Source organism: Rhyacophila brunnea, unplaced genomic scaffold, assembly GCF_057557595.1.
Source record: "Rhyacophila brunnea isolate RB1 unplaced genomic scaffold, BYU_Rbru_1.0 scaffold_18, whole genome shotgun sequence".
Lineage (NCBI taxonomy): Eukaryota > Metazoa > Arthropoda > Insecta > Trichoptera > Rhyacophilidae > Rhyacophila > Rhyacophila brunnea.
Genome location: NW_028232837.1, coordinates 16,224,987 through 16,244,134, shown reverse-complemented (window position 1 = coordinate 16,244,134; position 19,148 = coordinate 16,224,987). Strand labels below are relative to the sequence as shown.

The following is a 19,148-nucleotide window of genomic DNA, read 5'->3' as shown; positions in this document are numbered from 1 at the left end:
TGTATCGATCGTATAAATGACTAAGTTAATCGCAATGAATAGCAAACACATAGTTACTGTTCTATTTCGTATAGATTCGCTAGTTGCTTTTTCAATCAATAAACAGTTATCTATTTTTTGTAGTAGTCCAAATGTCGTCGTATGTTTATCTGGATGTATCCAAGAGTCTGATATCCAAGCTATGCATGATGTAGCGGGATACGCAATTGCCAAAATGTTTTGTAAGAAATTCACAATTTCCGACGATTGCTTTTTTATCATAAAGTCGGACTCGTACATTTCTTCTAAGATTCGCAAAACGGTGAGGCCAATTAAAATCGTGGCATATATCCTTATCTTTGGCATTCCTTGCACACATATACCGTTCACGTATTTGACTGTTTGAAAACCAAACATTAAAATAATAACTTGTAACCAAACGATTTTGGCGTCCATATTGTTAATAATAAAATTCTATAAGAGATGTTTTTAACTTAACAAGCAGCGCGTCGCAGATAAACGTTGATTCGTAAATTAATATATAATCCAAATAGAGCACGTTTGACTGTGATACACGTACGACTTTTGCAGTATCTATCAGTTACTATATCTGTCACCAGTTGCTACTTTATTAAGCGAATTGTACCAATTAAAATACTGACGTTTGTTAAGGATAGTGAATATGATTTTTGCCAATTGACCAATCAACCAACTGTCAATATTTGGCACAATCAATAAAGTAAAAACTATATATTTAAAGTCAGCGAAGAATCGCCGTGAACCATATAGTCCATATCATTGAATCGTAAATGTCCTTAAAAACATTATGTGATACATCACAGATAAGTAATGAGTATTTTGCTTTCGTCTATGTTTATTTTGTTTTGTTGTCTTTTCCTTGACAAATTGCTACGATCAATTATGTTGACGCAATGCTGATGACATGAGCGTGTTGTTATAATTTTCTATTTTACTATTAATAATAATTAAATTTAGTTATTTGATTGATGTCTTTAACGTACACTTTTTGACGCTTTCTAGATTTTTTTATCATAAATGGTGATATAATTAATTTTTCTTCAGCCTATTCACTCGTATGACGGCAGGATGTAGACGACTATATTGAAATAATCACATACATAATAGCACATTGTCAATAAATAGTTATCACTGTTATTTTTATTAACTTAGTGAATGACAAAATCTCCCTTAGCAAAGGCATGATTACAGAATGGAGGTCTCAAAAACATCCTCAGTGGTTTAGCCTAAACCTAAACTCTAGAGCTATTTCTCGTCTCAAGATATCTCAAGAATCATGAATGAACTTGTTTCTCGAGATTTTTTTTTTTTAAATGTTCTCATTCCTCGAAAAATTCGTCAATAAAATACAATTCAAGGTTTTCTTAGCAGACTACAAATCTTGGCGGATTTCTTCTCCAGTAATTCACATTGCGAGATATTTGTCAAGAAATCGTTAAACTATCTACTAATATCTTCGAATTTTCGAGAATCAAAAAATGTCGAAAAATCACTTGCTACGTGTATTAGTTGGTATAACAGAAAAAATAAAACCACAGTGTAATTTTCCATATTTTATTCATTTACAAAATAATATTATACTTAAAGAATAATAAATTGTCTAACTTAGTTGATACAAAATTATTATATATGTAGCCAATATTCCCACCAACGAATACAGAAAAGAATAGTTTAATGTGGCCATAGTTCCTACTTGAACTGACATCTTTCGTCGACCTATCAATCGACTAAAAACTTGTAACTCTCGTTGTAGTTCGATATCTGGAAAACAAATAAACATGATACTAGAATAATTTATAGATTAAAATTGCAACACCATAACCGTGCCATTTATGCATATATTATGAATTATGCTCTGTGGAAGCATTCATTCAAATATTAAATTAAACCATTCCATAAAGCCGACTACAAACGGTACGTACAGAGTTTAATGGTTTTTCTTTGCTGAGTACACGTGCATATGAGTCACCCCTATGCGAGTGTGGTGAGATTCAGACCACGGATCATACTGTGGAGAGTGTGGAGTCGTGCAACAAGTATGCCTTCCTGCCGGTGTTTCAGCCATACACTGAGCTGAACCGGAGGCATTTCCGGTTCCACGTGACTTGTTGTATGACCAGTTTTCTGATTTTATTTTTGTGGTTTTCGTTTTTTGAATGTATTTTCTTTTTTTACAAGTGCACTACTATTATAGGCATGGCCCCCACAAGGGGGGCTGACAGGGCCCTAGCCTGGGGACCGGGTCTCAGGAGGGGCCCGGCGAGGCGAGTCGTCCAGATAAGTGAGATAAACACACATCACAAATTTGCTTCACTAATTAAAAAAAAGTCGCCTGCTTCCTTGTCGCTATTTTCCTTCAATTATATTATTAATTAAAATTATGTGCTTGTACGATACAATTTTTAATTGTGTAAGTATCAGTACTCGACAAATCCATAATTCAAATGGATGTATTAAAAATTGATTAAAATATACAATAAAACACTGAATATATACATTAATTTTACCGCGTACACCATTTGCAAAACGCTACTGTTTGGAAAGCATTATACTGTCTTTATCCTTAGCGGTAGGTAGGGGGCCCGCCAAATATCCTAGCCTGGGGGCCCGCTTCAGGATGTGGGGGCCATGATTATAGGTACATATCTAATTTATTTTGTACAAGTATACACGGTGACGATATCATCTTCACACGACATAAGTATACTTGAACAATGCTATTTGACGCTTGGAACGTAGGTATCGTCAAAAAATCCAATTGTCTATTCTATAGTTTACACGTTCAGTTATACTTGCACAATCATGCACACACAAGTTTATAACATATAAATTAAACATTTTGTACAGTGTGTGTACAGTAAAAATACTTGCGCAATATACACGCGTATGTATACATCTTGTGTAAAAAAAAATACACACGAATGCTAGCCAAGTATGCAGTTACCTTTATAATACTCGGCTCTAGCTCCAGAGTAATGCAAAAATAGCAATATTTCAATAATTAATAGTACCTACTCTTTAAACAAAATTAATGTAACAACTTATATTTTGATAAATCTGTATATTTCCGTAAATAGTAACAAAATATCAAAAATTTTCATTGGACTATTTCGTTTTTTAATTCGCCAAGAAATTAAATAACTGAGATATTAATTTATGCAATTTTCCGGGACTATTTACCTTGACGTTCGGTGTGAATATTACTTCGCGGTAGTTTTGTCAGATATTTCAGTGACAATCAAAAATCTCAAGTAGGGATTCCAATCCCGGGATCACGAGCTATTTTCGATACCTATGAATCTCGGGATTGATAAACATAATCCCGAAACACTCGGGATTGATTTTTTTATCAATTTTTATGGAAAATGAAATAAAAACGAAAATATTACAAAAAAATACTTTTAATAACAAATAACTACCATTAGAAATAAACTGAGTTTGAATGAAGTTTGATTTATACCCATGTGTAAGTTGCCGATTCATTTTATTTTTTCACATGAATTAATAAAAATGAGAAAGATTGGAAAAAACAATGGCTTCGCACTATTAACAAAGTAATTCCACCATGATCTCATGTGTTTTACGGCAGTTTCATATTTGGCTGACTAATTAGATTTATGAAGCGGAAAGGCCATAAGTACACCATGATTTGCTTTACTATTTTAAATCTCGCTAACTCATTCATTAAGTCTTTACTATCAGAAATAGCAATCTCATATTAAATTCACATTATTATATATATTACAATATTATTTACTCCATTAAACTTATGTATTTCGAAGATTGAACGTATACAATATTAACAATAAATGTCTTAAATAGTATAAATTATACTAGATTTATTTTTGACCAATTTTATCAATGTTATTTGTAAATATAAAAAATTTATATTGACAATGGAAAAAAATGCCAATTCCCTTTGGCTCGGGATTGGATTACCTAATCTCAAGAAAGTACATAATATACATTTATAGTTACCATCAGCGTAGATTGTAAACTTCCCCAGTAAAGTCGATGTCCAGTCTCCTTCTTTTAGTAGTAATTCCCCCATGTGAGCTGATAATACCATGTACGTCACATATCGAATTCCCCACACTGCCAAACTGATTAACGTGTATATATCCTAAAATATAACAGTGGATTTAACTATGTATGTTAATGATATACATTCCTACTGATAAATGTATTTTTTTTATAAACTTTATTAAAAATTATATAAGATAGTTACAAGATAAAAAGAACTTTTTATATACAACGTTTTTAAATTTGGTACTGTTCGGTTATGAGGAATACAGCGGCAAACACATTTTGAAAATAGCCGATATACTGGATTATTTGTTAGGTTAACCAAACCAAACCTAACCAAACCCAACCTAACCTAACCTAAACTAACCCAAACTAACAAATAATCCAGTATATCGGGTATTTTCAAAATGTGTTTTCCGCTGTATTCCTCATAACCGAACAGTACCTTAAATTTTCTGTTGAATTATTATGCTTAATATGCTCAAACTTGTACTTGATATGAAGTAAATAAAAAACAAACAAACAAATATAGAATACTGAAATGTCATTTTGACATTTTATTTTGATTTCCATAGTAACGCACGTATATATTAATAATTTAGTTGCTAGGACCACCCTCTTAGCAACCAATAATAGTATTTTACTTTTTACGGATTTTTCTGAAATAACTTTCCATACAAAACAGATTTCAATTCTGCTTAAAGATGGCTAAAAGTATTAAAAGAATGCATTGGCATCGCGTTCTGATATATTCTAAAAGTTTCAAATGTCTAACTAGCCGGGAAGTTAGTTAAAAATCGATTGCAAGATTTGTACTGGACGAACAACCACCGGACAAACAAGAATACGAGCTAATAAAATCGTTGTAAAATATATTGTTATGACTGATACTTTTTCTTTCACTATGCTGGCCCTAGGGCTTGTACACTATCTGCATCGTCCCGAGGAAGCGAGGCTAGCAATAATTAGCATTAATTATTGAACCCTTTTCGTAATACATCTCAACATTTTCGTCGAATGTTATAGGTTATAGCCCATGTGGTCATAGTTATCAGCTGGTTGACGATCTACTATGATAAATCAAACTAATTTGGCTTTTTTAAACGATGACCTATGTCGTTATCATCATCACCAGCATGTTTCAATCCACTGGTGGACTAAGATATATTTCGTCCAGCATACATTAGGGCGGCCTTTCGGTTTTTTTTCTATCCACCAGAATCATTGGATTATCACATTCGTCCAGCTGCTATTCTATCTGTGAGCTATGTACCTAAAAATATTTGTGTAGATACTTTATGGGTACCAAGAGCCGTTCAAAAAATATCGACAATTTTTGATCTACACTTTGATACTTTTGTTTCGGGTGTCGCAGATATCTGTACGTACATGAGTAGAGATACGTCGTTTATTTTTGTTGTCTCGTTAATGTTGTGACAATCGAAAAAGCTAAAACGAATGTGTATCATTGAATATAATTTGTATTTTACTAATATATATATATAGATACATGTTCGTATAATATAAGCTACCATTTTCATCTTCATACTGACAATTTATTATATTAAAGTACTTATGTACTTTACACAAAATATTTTTGTTTTGTGTTTTATGACTAGGAATTGCAATACCGAATGAATATATCAATGCCAGTATTTCGGTATTTTTTATTGAATACCGGTATCAACACATATTATAGAATAGATAGTTCCTATCAATAAATAGAACTATTAAAATCTATTTCAAACACTCTTTTATAGCAACATCAAATACCTAATTATTTTGACCTTTGTGACTGCTATTTTTCTAATTTTAAGTTTCCGTCCGGTTACAGGAAAATCTCTATCAAATTCAATGATATATTACCAACGTTGGATCAATAGTAAAGTTATAGAATAATTATTGGAAATATTTGCCACGAATGTTTTCTTTTTCGAAATATGTTAATTCGTCGCAACAATCCTATAATTATATTTGAGGGTTTTGTTTTAATATTATTTAACTTAGGTTGGTTTCAGTCAATGTATTCGCGTCTTGGCAGCGTAAAACTTATACAGTAAATTTATGATACAGTAATGAAAAAATAACATTAAATTCATTTTCGAAAAACATAATCGTGTATGCTTTCTTAATACCGTAAATACCGGTATGTTGGATTTTTGAAACCGGTATTTCGGTATCGATAAATAATTAAATACCGGTATTGCAATCCTTAGTTACGACGTCTAGATTTTGAGATACAAATTAATTTATGTTATAGCATGCAATGGTACCTACATTAACTTAAAAATTAGTAGGTACATACTTAGTAATAATAAAAAAATACGTACTTGTGATTGTATAACTGCACTCTTCGATACCATGTATGTAATAACTATAATAGTTAAAAATGCTGTCACCAAGACACTATTAAACTGTAGAAAAGCATTCATTATTAAAACATAATAATATAATACATATATGAACTAGGAATTTTAACTATAAATAAATAAAAGGAGCCTGATACGTTATTTGTGAATGGATTAAGCATGGTTAACATATTAAATTCCATAAATTTTAACATCGCTTAGTTGCCATCCGATTTTCTCACTCACGTTTATTCTACACTTTTTACACTTATTTATTACACATTTTACACTTATTATCATTTATATTTATTTTAAACATTTGATGACTGAATAAAGTATTTTTATTACATAAAATAGTATTCTTTTAAACCTCTCGCCCTAATGTTTTAGAATATAGTCATATTTCAGTACATCCATGTGCAGTGGTGTTAAGATTTTTTACATTTATCAATTTTCAAACGCATTTACAAAACCATTAGTAAAATTAATGTTAACATTATAAAGTGACATATTTACGATAAAAAATTATATTTTATAATCTTTTTGATCCCAAATTTGACAAGAATTAGGCATTTTATTATTCTAAAATGGGCACGATTAACAAATTTGAAGATAATTCTAAAAATATTGATTATAAGCTATGTTTTTGACCATTCAAATGTGATAAACATCCTACGAATAACGTTTGCTTACATCGGCCGTAGCCATAAATTGACAAACGATAAATGAAGTAGGAAGTAAGATCATGTTAACGCGCGTGTTACCGAAAAAAAATATTTTTTACAAAACGGTACATCTTCAAACATGCGCGTTACAATGATCTTACTCCCTACTTCATTTATCGTTTGTCCATTTATGGCTACGGCCGTATGTTGTAGCTTAACCACTGGGAAATGCCAATAGAAATTGCGTATTTCAAAAAAATACTACCTTATTTTTAGGTCAATAATTATTATAAAGCAATCATTATTCGTAAGATGTTTTTCACATTTGAATGGTCAAAGACATCGCTTATAATCAGTATCTTTCTTCAAATGTGTTAATCGTGCCCATTTTTTTGATAATAAAATTCCTAATTCTTGTCAAATTTGGGATCACAAAGATTATAAAATATAATTTTTTATTGTAAATATGTCACTATATAATGTTAACATTAATTTTACTAATGGTTTTGTAAATGCGTTTAAAAATTAATAAACCTAAAAAATCTTAACACCACTGCATATGGATGTACTGAATAATGACTATATACTAAAACATTAGAGCGAGAGGTTTAAAAGAATACTATGTTATGTAATAAAAATACTTTATGCAGTCTTCAAATGTTTTAAATAAATATAAAGGATAATAAGGCTTCAAAATTATATTAATAGATTGTCTACAACGCTTAAGGAATGTCCAGGGTTATGCTCTGAAAATACCATAAAAGCTCCATTTTGACCTACGCTGAGCATGTGGCCCCTTAAACTGAATAATAATTCCGAAGTGTATTATTATTGGCTGCTTACCTACTCATCGTTACGGATCGTTGTTTTATATAACCTGTACATTAGCAAATCAATGTAAAAGCAGTAACCTACCAATGAGGCCCAGTTAACCTGCCTATGTGACTCTTGGCACATTTCCCGTTGTTCAATATTTTATCTTTTTGACAATCTCTTTCAAATAACTGCATTGTAAATTTTATCAAATATAGCTAAATAAGTTCCTTGAAGAACACAAAAAGGGAGCCCAATTAACCTCGCCCTAACTTACTCTAGAAAAGGTTTCTACAGCGTATTTGGTATTAATTATTGCTTTGTTAAAAAATTACCGTTAGTGAAAAACTGTTCCCAATGTTCGTCAAATTTTCCACAATCAAATCGTATGCAGTCATCAACTGTTTTATTTTTAACTGCATTCCCGTAATATAACGACAATCACTCTCACTCAACCCAGTGCGTAGGATGGTATTTGATTGACTTGTTCCATACGTAGTATCTTTCTCTTCTAACATACGTTGTATGTGAAAATTCAGAATTCTTAGTCGAATGTTATTGTAATGTAAAACTAGAGACATTTTTAAAATTGACAGATCCGTCGCCATCACACAGACAATTGACAGTAACTGTTGCCATGAAGGTCCCCAACAAATAGTATCGCATGTGTATATTATCACATCACCCAATATGAATAACAAGCCGCGTCCGATTGCGTTATTTTTTATATAGTTAATTCCGTCTTCTTTGATTGATAATATATTATCAATTTGTTGTAATGTTTCAAAAACAGCTGTGTTTTTACTAATGTCTATCCACGAATCCGAAAGCCAAACAATCGACGACGTCATGGGATAACAAAAGCTTAATACCATCCGCAAGATCTGGACTACTTCGGAATATTCAAATCTCTTATTAAATGTACGATCACTGATCTGTGAAATACCATACAAAAGCGATCCTATTGATAAAAGTATTGCATAAAATCTTATCACTGGTCTGGCTAATATTATTTTTCCTTCTGCATATTTCACTGTATGCAGCCCGAAAATCCAATAATATATATTGAAAAACTGTATCTTGGTATTCATGTTAATATCACACTTTTTTGCCAAATTTGTAAAACAGGCTGCCTACGTTCACATACTATCCCAACAGTTATTGTATTGCGTGATAGATGGAATCGTTAATCAATTATGTTAACATAATATTCCATTAAAGTTGTACGCAATTAACAAAATGGATTATGTAATTCCCTAACGAGTTTTAAATTACCTTTTTAATATCAACTATCTGTCAATAATAAAAATCGTTTTATTAAGTGAAATCGAATTCCTTTTGTTTCTACATAACGGTTCTTAACACCACTTGTGGCTTCGATCGTCGACTTTCAAACGTTCTACTTTCGTACAATTCGCTATTTCGTACATTTCTTAAAATTTAGATTTTAGTGCAAAAACTGTGTGCTTCCATAGAGTCGCTTCTTTCTTCCCCGCACTCCGTCACCTTCTGTTCTCAAATACGTACAATTAAGAAATAGGGGTGGTATCGAACTATATCGTGTCAATTTTATAAAGAAAACACCTGTTTGGTATTAATACGCCCTCTAAACTGTATTATACCCATTGATAAATAAATATTTTAAAGTATAGTTTTTGATGTTTTTTTTTTACATCGCTCTACTTTCGTACATTCAACGTCCGTACACATATTTTTCAGGAACCAATTACGCACGAAGTTGAGGGCCGCCTGTATTTTACATTTTTCGCAGAATCACATTTATATTATTATTAAATTTATGATACGATTGACTTATAATGCGATCAATTATATATTTTGATTCCAAACTTCACTTAAATATAGCTTATATTTGCTTTTTATAGTTAAATTAACGTAAAAAACTGTATACTATATATATAGGCAAATTTGTCAGACGTTTAATACGAAATTGCGATACGCGATTTCAAAATTGAACATTGTTCCACTCATCCTACGATGACTAGAAAATAGTTTATCTTGAGAACCTGTCCATTTCAACTTAACATGTCCTCCGTGCGATATTATTTTCTTTCAATAAGATCCAATATGAAAATATTTTTATTTTATTTGAATCGTATTGTGTTACTTTAAATTCAGTGTGAGGCCACTGATATCATAATAATACACTTTTTAATATTTTGACTGTACTAATGGTCATTAAGCACGAATATAGGTACTATTGAATTAATATCAATATAATATAATTGATTATTCATTTGATTCATTTCAATGTTCATTTGAGTAAACCCGTTCGAACCGAACCTTTCGGCAGACCCAACAAAAAGCATCGGGAATTTATAGCAATATCACCTTTATTGTAATGGCGTTAGAACAGATTATGCCATTCGGCAGACCCGACAAAAAAGTGATTGTCATTTTTTTCCCCAGATGCTTCGTCCATATTAATGTCATTGGAGTTGACCAACTTAACTCATTTAGTGCTAACACCGCGACTGGCGCGTTTGGAGTCGTTGGCCATTAGATATAATTAACGTGTTATTTAAATGTGGTAATTAAAATGTTAGCAGTGATTGTGTTTTAAATTCATTTATTTATTTATTATATGTCATGACTTTAGAAGTATAAATAAGAAAACTTTTAATATGGATAATCAGTTTATTTTAATATCTTATTAATTTGTATTGTACGACATTTGATATAAAATGATTATATACGAAACAGTTATTCCCGCCATTGAATGTAGAAAGGCAAAATTCAAAGTCAGAAAGCTCCCAACGCCCAAACGCATCTTTTGGCGAGTTACTAAATTTCCGAAAATCTTAAGGTCATTTTGAAAATCATTATCTGAAATCAAAGAAGTTTTTAAGTAGTAGGATTTTTATTCTTTTGGAAATGCTGATAATAAAATTATTTAACTGTTGTGATGTGTGTTTTTTTCGTGTCCTAAATAATCTTTAGATTTTGTAGGAGCAGCATAAATAATAATATATAGTATACATTATAATACCTTGTTTTTTCTCATTTTAGAAATTAATATTTAAAAAAAAATATTTAATCTTCGTCATGTTAAAATTGAGAATATCGACATATCCGTAGTTATAGCACCTTTTCAAATAATTATTTTGATTTTACTCCCTAATAACATACTTTTTCTTTTGTTACAGGTTGCTGAATGATGTACCTACAACTACATACATAAATTGAAAATTCGTTACAATATTTCTCATTTCTTAAAATAATAGATGACATCTTTCTAAGCAAACATCCTTCACTCGAAATAATAATATAATGACACTAAGGTAAGTACATACATGCTTACCTATTGTATATTATTACATACTTACTTTTCAATATTTTCAATTGTTTTATTTCAATTATTCTTATTGTAGGAAATCTTTGCTGACTTAGAAAAAACTGATCTACAAAACACTCATTCAGCCAATACAACTTACACTTTAGAGTGCTGGTGCTGGTGCAAAAGCGAATCTGAGATAAAAAATATAATATGGTAAATGGCACAAGAACGCATTAGACATAAATATTATCTCGATGCAAATGAAGGGAGGTTGACATTTATGAGACATCGACGAGGTAATTCTTTATCTTCAGCTCAGCTATTTCAGTAAGCCAGGACGCATATTACCAAAATATATTTATTCGCATGTTTTGACAAGCGTGAGAACTTTTTCACTAACCGGTTATGCAAAGACAAAACTATGCTAATCAATCGATCACGTGGTCTTTATATATGTTCGTTAAATCATTTTAAATTGGAAACATTTGATATAGAACATTTTATGATTTCAATTTTTTTTTTGTTACATATTACAGACATCACAAATTATAAGTTTAAGACGTTTACAACATGACACGAAACATTACTATAAAAAAGAAAGAAAAAGAAAAGTAATAAATGGGATAAATAATGAAAATATAAAAAGAGAACATAATATAAACATACAAACGCAGTGAAAATACAATTATACTCGTACATAATATATAGTAGTTCAACGAGGTACACTGAGTTTGCTTAGGAGACCCTATTTAAAGAATTTATAAAATAGCGTCCACCTAAACTCACTCTCACGCAAGTTGAATATATCAACACCCGAAGCAATTTGGTTGAACATAGTTATCGCACTCCCAATAATTGGCATTACCAGTGGCAGGTTGGTTCTGCACCTTGGGAGAATAAACAACTGATGCTCCCTATTTCTAAGATAGTTTATCAGTGACACACAGGTCAGCACTGCCCATAATGGCAGAGTTCTCATTTATACCTCGTATAAGTCAAAAAAATACGTAGCTAAATAAAAATCTCTTCTAAATTGCAGATTGCAGTATGTAAGCATACCTAAGAGAAAGTCAGTTCATGATCAAGAATATGACATCACGAAACGTAACACGTATTTTGGTAATACAAGGTCGCATAATATACCAAATCATCACTGCAATTTATTTTTTTATTGTAATAAAAATAAAATATCAAATTACAATATACAAAATATTTTTCTTTGTGTCGTATAATATAGGTACTGTCATTTCCCTCCATTTTCGAAAGTGGGAACATGCTGTCACTTTGCTTCGTTGTATGGATTTTCGTCTGGATTCTGAACTTGGAGGTGAACAAATAACACACCGGAATTGTGTTGGAAACGGCAAGGTATATTTACGTTAATATATTCTAAATGGTTACATTTTTATACAAATTCTTTTCAATTTAATTTTGACGGATAGCGAGGTTAACACTGCTTTGCTGTCAAAAATGCTTCTCCCACTAAAACAAACCGTCGCTTACGAGCGGTACAAAAGCGGCGTTGCCGTTCGTATTTTTTTTAACACCTTCAGACAATGTTGCCTGTCAGATATTTAACATTATTTAATTATTTTCGCAATCAACTTTTACTATTTGTTGATTTGATATCAATTTGGTCCTCTCCAGATGCACAGAAACATCCCCAAATGGGGGCCATTTGGGAAGGTAACAGTACATATATATATATAATATTTTTATGATAAAAATCATTCAAACTTAGTCAATCTCGCTGATATTAAAAGAGCAAACGAATCTTTATTTGTCCAAATATCAAAACAGTCAGAGGATCAATAAATGGGGAATATTATTATCCATAATTCTTTCTTAAAATATATATCTCTAAAAAGAATATTAAATCTTGTTTACACTCGAGGTGCAAGAGCTGTTTTGGCCGAATTTGAAGACATATCTGTCTGTTTGTCGTGTATTTTATAAAGTTACGTAATTTAAAAAAAGGAATAAGTGCAGACGAGTACTACGTATAAAGTTTTAAATAAATATTTACTATCTAGTAACTACCTTTAACAGTATTATGAAAAATACACGTTTTTGTTGACAGAGACGAAAATATGAACCCTACGACCATAAAAATGCACTCGCCAAAAACATCGGCGATACATGCACAAAAACTCCGTTGCCTCGTTGGCACATACATGGATAGGTTTTGGAAATACGCTGTCGGGACCTGCTGTACGTTGTGTAGGCGAAGATGACGATATTGATATTAAGTTAGAAACACTTTGAGATGGAATTTACCGTTGTTTGGTAAGATAATTAATTTTCCCAGTAAACACAGCGTCCATGCATATTCAGATAGTAAAACTTCACCGGATGTAGCAGCACAATATATGTAATTGAGATGCCGAACTGCCCACAATATTAAACTGGCCACTAAAGCAGCATCCTGTCAAAGTAAACCAACATACTCTTAATATTCGGAATATCACACTTACGAGTAGTATAATAATATAAATTTGATTTGATATAAATGTACATATGTTATAGTGCGGATAGATCCCCAGCCCCACATTGAATAACTCGTAAACTGACTTCCAGATGAAGATGATATATTTATTAATTATGTCTTGTGTCGAGGTGAGCAGTAATCGCTGCTTTATTGTTAGTAAAATTTTATGTGTTGCTGGTGATAAATTATACACACCAAAACATCGTTGTATACTAAACAAGTTCAATAAATATTTGTTCTTGTTTTGCTAGCTTTGCTCTATCCTCACCCTGATAGGACGTCTTATCAACCCCTTACGAATACAATCATGGTTAAATGTAGTTTATGATGTTTTTAACTAGTTAAATATATCCGAAATATTTTTTTTTCTGGAATAGAATCGTAGTTTAGTCTTCGGAAAGGGCAGCTGATTTTTTTTTTCATAAATTAATATTGATAATATCACAAATTTATAGCATGTAGAGTTATTGTTGGGTAACTATCCGCCCCTTACCCTATCCTTATTTTAGAGCACAAATGTGACAGACTATCTATAAACATATCTAAATTAATTCTAATATGGATATACTTACATATTAAAATTGCTACCTAATTAAATAGACTATACAATGAATTTTAAAATTTTAATAATTTAGTGAATAAATTTAGCAACACTTATACGAAATAACCTTGGTTCCTTGATTCTGAAATTAACTTCTAACTATTTAACATTTCATTTGCAATGTTAAATAATATAATTATTTTATAGATACTCCATCATTATTCGTATCATATCGTTCAAATTTTCTATTGAGGAAGTATCTGAACTTGATCGAGGGGAAGGCTGACAACCGTTGCTTATATGAAGAATATAATTCAGAACACGGCCAATATGAAACACACTGGATAGTATATTTTACATTGTATTGTATGGCACCAAATTATGTATAAATATTAATATCCAAGTATGCATTATTCGCTATCGTGTCTCTTAAAAGCAGGGCTTCGAACCGGAACAAACCGAAAACCGGAAAAACCGTTATTTTTGTTGGAACGAAAACCAAAAGAAAAAATAACGGTTTGAAGCCCTGCTTAAAAGTGTTTAATTAGCTACGTGCTAAATTAATTTAATACGTTAAATGTTATAATAATTGTTGTTACTTGCATGACATGTTCCGTTTGATATGAATTCGTGTGACAGCGTAAGTATATACAAAAACGATACGCACAATCCAGAGTGAAACTGAAAATTAAAAAATATAGATATATAAAATAAATATCTGTATATTTATGTATTAATTTGTAAAAGTATATCAAACAGAAAATTCCGGATACAAACATATACTCAGAATTTTTAAATTGTATTATCAGCAATCTTTGTTTTATTATGAAATTTAGCAAATCAATTTCTTTTCTTAAAAAGCCAAAAATAATATTTTCGTTATTATCTATGGACGGCAATTGTTCAAGGCTGAATATTCTGGAAATTCTATCATGGCCCTTTCAAGCTGCCCGATTTGAAGACTAGCGCGTGTCAAAATATGATAAAATTTAATGTACTCTTAGGGCCATTCCACACGACCAGGTAAAATGCTGTCGTTTACCTGCTACAGACCACGCAACTAAACAAATTAAGTATAAACCATCGGTTTATACTTGTCTTGTCTAATAAAATGTACCCTTAGGGCTATTCTACACGAGCAGGTAAAATGTTACGGTTCACCAACTACAGAACCATTGTTGTATAGTTATTAATTAGCTTGTATATACGAGCGTGTTATCGGTTGCGGAAGACAGCGGTCGCAACGCCTCGGTAGTCGTTTCCACGCCGTACCGGTTTCATCATGCCTGATCAGTCACAGTGTGTGTGTTCTGCGTTCAGATTAGGGGCGTTTTTACGGTCATGTGTGGTTCGCAGAATTTAGAGGGGTCCGTAAATTAGCTATGGTAGTAAACGTTTCTAGAATAATAAGAATGTACTCACCGTGGCATTATAAACTTCTCCTATTCTATTCATGTTATCGTTTAACAAATTGTACGCCTTTCCAAGCTTCTTGATTGTCAGAACCTCATTCATTTTATTGTCTATATCTCTCCAAAGATATATATTTATTAACCCCTGTGTCATTTCTTTATCTATATGTTGATAATTTTCTTCCTCACATTTTTCAAGAATTTCTCTAAGTCTATTGTTAAGAATACGTAAACGAAATGTATTATTGTTGACTTCTGTTGATAATTTCAACCATATTATATCAGCCGCCATTACGCATACAGTAAATATCAATTGATCATACCACATTTTCCATATAAACAAATCCGCGATTGCCCATAATCCATTCAATGTAATATATACAATACAGTAGTGCAAAATATTACGAAATATATGTACTTGATTTTCTACTGTAACTAATAACAATGCATCTATCCTTTGAAGGGTGTTGTATATTTTCTCATTCTTTTTAGAGTTCGTCCAATTGTCTGATATCCAACCGAGTACTGACGTGACCATATGAATCAATCTTGATGTACCATTGAGGCTTTTTATTATACTGATATCGTCATTATTTACCAGTATAGTTAGCTTAAAAAAAGATATATATAAACCTAGTCCAGTCATTAATACACAAAGTACTAATGAATATATTTTTAATATATTACATCGACTATAATTTTCGTTAGTTATTTGTTTAAAATGTTGAAATCCCAATAAACAAAACCACGCATTCATAACCATGATCATTTTATCCATTATGGAAATATAGTAGGTATTTTACCGTTTAAATTATTTTAATTTGTCAATCAATGCTTCATCCAACTTCACGCATTGAAAGGTCTACACAGTACCTACATTTTACTCTAAAATATCTTTCACTTCAATCTAAGACTAACCATAATATAGTTGTATTTAAATTGTAACTTTTATAATATTATAAGTTTTAACTGTAACTTCATATGTTTTGATGTTAATTATAGGTCACCAGGTCAATATTAGGTTCTTATTTTTGAAAATATAATAATAATTTAAATAATTGAATTCTCAAATAATTTACGTCAAATTAATTCAATTAAGTATATCACATGTCAAATTAACATAGCTAAATGGTTCATAACGTATTTTATACAGTATATTATAATGATTATTTCAGTACATTTTAATTATATTAACACGTTATACTTCTGTTTGTTATTTGTTATGTCAACATCAACTAATATGGTCAATAGGAGATTATAAAAAAGATTAAAATAATATTAGAAATCGTCTTTATTTTTCTTTGTTTATGGAATTATGTTATATTGGTAGTGTGTGCATAAAAAGTAAAGTTTAATGTTTAATATGTCATCATCATCATATTCCAATTCAATACCGAATGAAGGCCTATTCCTAAAAACTCACTCCACTCCTCGCTGCCCCGTTACTCTGCCGTACCTTTAATCCGGTGTACTTTGATTTGGCCTTCTTCATATCGCTACAACCCTGTGTGTGTTTTGGCCTCCATCCAGATTTGTCAAAGGCCGCTTCCTACCAGATTAGGACGCCTAATGTCTTTAAATCCAAATCATCACTATCCCAGGTTAGGATTGGCATGAATCATAGACGGATCGATATATCAATGAATGTCAAACGACAGTAAAAGTTGTAAGTTCGAGTCCCGCTTGGTCAAACTTTTTTCCCAGATTTTTCTGATGTCGCTGGGCTTCGGTGCATTGGCTATTCTCAAGAAATAATATAAATAAGAATGATCTGAGGCACCAAGGCATTTTATCCTCGTCACCTTTAGTCTCTAATCTCACTATTGTATACCTATTAATACAGCGCTCATGGCCCTTCGTCGTGGGTCTGAGGGATGAAGAAAAAATAAAACGGGTAAATAGAGGTTATACAGTGAGTTTCCTTTCGAATTGACTGTCAGCACTGCAATATAAGAAATAAAGAAGAATTAAATGGCCTTTCTAAAAATAGACTAAGGAGGGTTTAAGACTTATATTGCTCATGGTTTCGTGTTAAGATATTTGATAGACGGGGAGATAATTAATTTATTGAAGTGTACTGTTAGGCATAAAGCCCATTGACGCATCGAGTGCGGCGCTCGCGCAAAATTTCTACAAGTGGCGCGTAAATCAACGAAAATACAACGTAATCAAATACGCCAGCGCCCACTGGATTTGACGACGCATTTTACGCGCGCGCCGCATGAATTATCGTTTTTTCGCGAATCACCGCTTCTCGGCGATACGAATGAAAGAAAATACAATGGAGTCCATTCATTGAACACAGCGAGTAAAAACACGCTGCGCGAGGCATCGTCGATCGATGGGCGGAAAGCAATTATTTAATTACAGAGAAGTCATTGTTTTATTTTATTGCGTGTTCAGTTTATCGCTGGTTGAATAATGTCATCGTAAATTTTAATTACAAGCCCCGAAATAATATAATATTTTTATTGCTTTGTTATGAGAGGCGCTGTAATAATATTTATTTTGTGCTGCTTGGGCCGCTTATAACATAGGTGAAGGGTAATGCGCGGGAAGAGACGTGTGATTATGGTTATGAATAAACACTGCATACGCGGACTTCGCGCGCCCGACGCGTCTGTGGGCACCATCGCTTAGGTGTATGAATGTGAACGCCGTTCTAGGAGTACCAAAAAGGGCTCTCTTTAGCTGAGAGCGAACGTTGCTAAGAATAAAAAGGCTATGATCGTGTGCTATGTCATTAGCGACGACCAGAGATACAAGATCGGTAACTGGATTTTGCTGAAAGTGCCTGAACACTGAACATATTAATAGCAATGGTAGATGTGCTTCGTTCAGAAATGTTGACGTTTCCGGCATTCGTCCAACTAATTTACTTATAATTTTAGTATTATATACCTACTAATTTATGCTTTGGTAGGTATATGTTGAGCAAGTGGCTAACATCCAATTCTCGTTAAAACAATAAAATATTTTAATACAACCTCCAATCAGTAGAGGCACGTATCTTCTTGGGATTGACTATAGTTTTAAAAATTAAAAAAACCTGCCATATTCTGCAGTGGCATGCATAATGGGGGGTAAAAGGGTGCAATTTCCATGTCAGGGAGGGAGGTTTAGAACTAAATGAACTTTGACCCAACACATATTTTTTGATGTTAATTAAAACATGATTTAAAGGGTTTTATTGGTATTTATTCGTGCTGAATTGATACAATATGAGAACATACAATGCGACTACTCCACCCATAGCACATAAGCATTCGGTGTCCATGCTCAGAATTGCACTGAAACCCACACGAAGTTTTCGATGGGTTACTAATTTTCTGAATAATACAGCCCTTCTGTAGAGTATACCATCTAAAATTAACAAAGACAATTTCAGTCATCATTTAATTTTCTATTTTACAACGTTTTTCCTAGCTCATATTCCTATTTGTCCGGTGGTTCTTTGTCCGGTACAAATCTTGCAATCGATTTTTAACTAGCTTCTCGACTAGCTAGACATTTGAAACTTTTAGAATATATCAGAACACGAT

General features: G+C 32.0%; 1 protein-coding gene and 1 long non-coding RNA gene across 3 annotated transcripts in view; one reads left to right on the top strand and one right to left on the bottom strand.

Moving 5' to 3' along the window:
* Window positions 1-11,755, top strand: part of LOC147073259 (uncharacterized) — a 47,413-nt gene extending 35,658 nt beyond the window's left edge. For both annotated transcript variants that reach the window (XR_015070440.1, XR_015070441.1), the window contains 2 exons: window positions 11,035-11,169; window positions 11,260-11,755. This is a non-coding gene — a long non-coding RNA (uncharacterized LOC147073259). The remainder of the gene's footprint in view (window positions 1-11,034; window positions 11,170-11,259) is intronic.
* The window catches only part of LOC147073254 (uncharacterized), a 781,660-nt gene that overhangs the window by 443,669 nt on the left and 318,843 nt on the right, over window positions 1-19,148 (bottom strand). The gene's annotated exons all lie outside the window — the stretch shown is intronic.